This window comes from Penaeus monodon, unplaced genomic scaffold (genome assembly GCF_015228065.2).
Source record: "Penaeus monodon isolate SGIC_2016 unplaced genomic scaffold, NSTDA_Pmon_1 PmonScaffold_18029, whole genome shotgun sequence".
In the NCBI taxonomy this organism is placed as follows: domain Eukaryota; kingdom Metazoa; phylum Arthropoda; class Malacostraca; order Decapoda; family Penaeidae; genus Penaeus; species Penaeus monodon.
Genome location: NW_023647516.1, coordinates 2,391 through 7,198, shown reverse-complemented (window position 1 = coordinate 7,198; position 4,808 = coordinate 2,391). Strand labels below are relative to the sequence as shown.

The following is a 4,808-nucleotide window of genomic DNA, read 5'->3' as shown; positions in this document are numbered from 1 at the left end:
AGGTTGGTAATATAATGCTTGTAAATAAAATACATATAAAGCAAAAAAAATTGATTGTCAGATTTACTAGTTCACACCAACTAATCCCATTCACATGAAAAGGCAAACAGCCTGCTATTTTTGACAACTCCCATACAATCATATGGCTTAGTTTTGCATACAGTTTTGACCATAGTCCTCCAGGGGTTAATTCAAGCCAGGGTTGGTTTAAAATTTCTTACAGACAGATGGTGATACAGTCTTACCACTAGTATGATTTTAATACTAGTATTGATATCCATTATCTTCATATTTCAATATATTTTGTTCCTTCAACTTTGCTTCATTCTTACAGTTTCCACTACCTTTTTCATATTCCTCTGCCATGAGTTTTGCTTTCATTTTGAGATACCATTGTGCCTTTTAAATAGTACATGTATGTATACATATACACAGAAAACCAACCACATATCAGAGAGACAAAATATCTCCTATGTTTTTTCTCCCTTCCCAGTCATGACAACTCAAACCACAGAGAAGCAGGATGGTCTTAGGGCATTAGAAAGTGCCATCACTGGCTTGAAATTAACCCCTGGAGGGACTATGGTCAAAAAACTGTATGCAAAAACTAAGCCATATATTGTATGGGAGTTGTCAAAAAATAGCAGGCTTTTTGCCTTTTCATGTGATGGGATATAGTTGGTGTGGAACTAGTAAATCGACAATCAATTTTATTGCTTTATATGTATTTTATTTACAAGAATTATATTACACATACACTAGAGGTAATTATTTAAAGCTGACTCTCAACTATACAATATATACTTTACATGAAAATGAAAACATTTCTGGGATGTAAAAAAAAAAATCTAAACATCTCTAAGATTTGCCTCAGCAAAATTTGAAAAATTCCAATCCAACGGGTTTGAGGGGAGATAGATTATATGAATTGCATGTAATTATTATGATAATAAAACAAAGGGATATTTAATATCTATGCATATATACACCACATAACAAAGTAATACTTACCATAAAGAGAGGTGCAATTAGGTTTATTCTGATAGGAATTTCCTGTGTAGATTGAGCAATACCCTCCCTAAGTGAAAATCTGGGCAGCATCAATGCCTTCATACTCCAAAGCCCAAGGGCACTTCTATATCTGCTCGAAATCTTCACTGCTTGTGATTGTAGCTTACGTTGGATTTGTGAGAGAAGAACAGTCCTAGTTTCTTCATCTAAGTTGCATTTTATCTAGGATTGTTTGGGGCACTGTAAAGGAAAGTATATTTAAAATTTTATTTTAAACTATGGACTTTTGCAAATCCAACTCATTATTATTAAAAAAGGGCTTCCTATCAAATAAGTCTCTCTGCTGAAAAGGGATTAAAATTAGCATTTTAATATAGCACAGAAAAATCAACATAAAACATAGAGACAGATCCAATTATGGAACTATAAACCTCTATAAGTACTTACATGACTGCCTGCTTAAAGACATCATATGCATAGGCTTTCTTCTTAAATTTTCCCCAAAGTGCCATTTCAGTCTTCTGGGACAACCCTCTACCTGTTCCTCGGATGTGTAACCAAGAGCTCTCCTACATGCCGAATGATGGAGTTTATGCTTTTGCTTTGGCAAAAATTCTCTGTGCCCCGCTCAACATTTTTTCCCTTTTATACTCTTCTTTTGGAAGATCAATGTAACCTGCAATATGCATTATGAATGAGGATTTATGACAAAGAAAAGAAAAGAAATAGAGAAAAGATAAAAGAAAAGAAAGAAAAAAGAAAAAAAGAGTAACAGGTGCCTGGCAACTTTATAATTTCAAATGATTAGTCTTAATTATCAAATTACTATAACATGAAATTGTGCTGCTGTTTCTTTAACAAGGGAATCTAATAGCTTCTTTTTTATGAGGACAAAGGATATAATTAGAGATAAAAAAGACAGAACGGAAAATGTAGAGGGGGAAATAGGGGAAAAACAATGCAAGTACATAGTTTGAAGACAAGAAAATTTACTTTTTTTCTGTACTTATGGAAACCTCTCTCTCCTTAACAAGCTTTTAAATTTAATTACATCAAAATGAAACATCTAGCATAAATGCTAAAAGAAATCTAGCCCTCAAATGGCCAGATGGTTAGAAAATTTAGGAGCAGGAAATCAGTACCATTCTGAAACTTACAAAACACCGACTTAAATGACAGGGGAAAAGAAAAAAGAAAGAAAGAAATCCTGGCCTAAGTTCTATGTGCACCAATTTCCTGCAAAAACAAAGTAAAAGAGTGGGGGGGGGGGAAGGAAGGAGGGGGGAGGGAGGGAGGGAGGAGGGAGGGAGGGAGGGAGGGAGGGAGGGAGGGGAGAGAGAGAGAGAGGGAGGGAGGGGAGAGAGAGAGAGGGAGGGAGAGAGAGGGGAGAGAGAGAGAGAGAGAGAGAGAGGAGAGAAAACGAGGGGAAAGATGAGAGGCGAGAGGAGGGGAGAGGAGAGAAAAAAAAAAAAAAAAAAAAAAAAAAAAATATATATATATATAATTTTATATAAATATATATATATAAATATAGAAAAAAATAATAATGCCTTTATAAAGTCATATCTTTATAGTGAATTTTGATGGATGAACTTACCACATTTATTTCAGACTATTTGCTACGTTAAAAGCTAAGGCCATTTATTCATCTAACACCTCCATTCCAAGGTTTGGATAATTAGAAAACTGTGTAAAAATTGGATCACAGTTTATTCAACTGTAATTCTTTATCTATTTTTCTGCTATTCCTTTGTTTCCTAAAGAAATTAATTTTTAAAAAAAAATACACAAATGCCAAATAAGCAAATAAGTAGAAAGGAAATAAATGATTAAAATAGGAAAACAATTATAATTAGGAGGGTAATACAAGATAACACAAAGATCAGTGAGCATAACCCTGGTATAATATATCATGCAGCCCTTGCAAACTCTCTTTACTTTGTTTTTAAGACTGCCGTAGCTTTACAAAATAGATGGATTTCAAAAAAAAAAATATTAAAATAGCTAAGTACACCATACGGGGCTGACAATGCAATACAAGGTATTTCCAACAGACAATGCTAATTTTAATATTACTAAATCCTGACAAAACAACAGGCTATACCATTAAATTAACATCAAATTAAGGATTCTTTCGTTTTATATAATGTACAATGAAAATCTGCAATGACATCATTTGAACACAATGACAAATTCCTCTTTACCTTTCTCTTTGTTTCTCTGATGACAACGACAGGTTCCGTCTTGCCCACTCTGATTATTATTCATAGATCGAATACGTCGCCTGGAAAGCTCAGACAAAAAGATCTTTGCCTTCATGTTGTTGTATTCTAAAAGGTGCAACATATGCACCATCTTGCTATGCTTCTTACAGTTACCATCACCACATCATCCAATTTGGATATTTCCTGCGAGTAGTATCGAACAAAAGAGCGGCATGATGGTGGATTTGTTTTGCTCCCCGGGAAAAAACAAAAGAACAGAGGTTATTGGATTTCCCTCCAACAAAAGAAACATACAAAATATGATTGTTTTCTTTAAATAAGTATTTATTTTTCAAGTAAATATCTACACCCACATTATCTTGTGTACAGTTATCAGAGGTGAATATCTGCTCAAATATTAGCAGCTGAGAGTGATGCATTCATTCTACACAGGTTTCTTACAGCTGTATCTAGTCACATTTTGTTTAAAAAAGTTTAAAATTAATACCACTGTAACTTTTATGACTATATGATACTGATACCAATATAATAAAATTGATTTTTTTGCATTCCTAATTTAAATCACCTAACAGTAATCAATTAAACAGGAAAGAGGGAAAGAGGTCCAATAACTAAACTAAACAGATGACATCAACAGCAACATTTACTTTTCTAGAAAACTGGCTCTATGAATATTTAATTCCAGCTAATCAGGTTCTTGCCTTTGCAAAAACTTAATACCTTAAGAAATATACTTTATATCAAAAGAGACCCCTTTTCTGTAAAGGTTTGTTGGGAAAAATCAAACAACAAAAAAATCAAGCTACAGGGTCCCCCCCTCAAACTTGGACAGACTTCCAGACCTTTTTTTTACTTGGTCTTTTCCATCAACTGTGTCTAAAAAACAAAAACAAAAACTTTAGTATGCAAAAGCAAGCTGATGAAGTGAATCAAGGGCACTTAAGCTCAGATTCCATGTTAAACCTTTTTTTTATGAAGTCAAAAAGACACACCCTTTCATGGCAACTCTGACAGTCCCCTTTAAATTTCTCTTCAACATATTTGTCACTACTTCTTTACAACTTTCTTTACGGGATTATTCATCCCTTCAATGTCAAAAACGATAGTGGTTAATGGTTAGAAGCAAAATGGGGTGTGCTTGAATCTGTCATACAGATAAGGGCTATCTGATGTAAATGAGAAATAAATGAGTAAAGCCATTGACATATATGACAGGAAAAAATGTTATGCAATATTTGGAAATCTTAAGATCACACCAAAATGAGATTTTTTGGCCTCTATCTGTGTGTCTGTGTCTTTCAACTTGTTCCATGCTATTTTTTATCTAGTAAAATCAGTCTAAAAAACAGAATTTTAGGTAGCAGGAGCTGAATTTGATTAAAACAGATAATTGGGAATACACTTTTAACTATGATTTTAAAGAGGGGGAAGTCTTGAAGATTCAAAAGAAAATTTAAGCGTAATATTTAAAATTATACCAAAATAATTTTTAGATTTGGAAATACTAAAAAACTTACAGATTTGTATAACATTAATCTATGCTTAATGAAGTGTGGATTTAATTTCATAGTT

At 33.3% G+C, this 4,808-nt stretch overlaps 1 pseudogene; it reads right to left on the bottom strand.

The window, feature by feature from the left end:
- Window positions 1–503: 503 nt before the first annotated feature.
- LOC119569687 lies at window positions 504–3,450 on the bottom strand (annotated as a pseudogene).
- Between the last annotated feature and the right edge of the window lie 1,358 nt (window positions 3,451–4,808).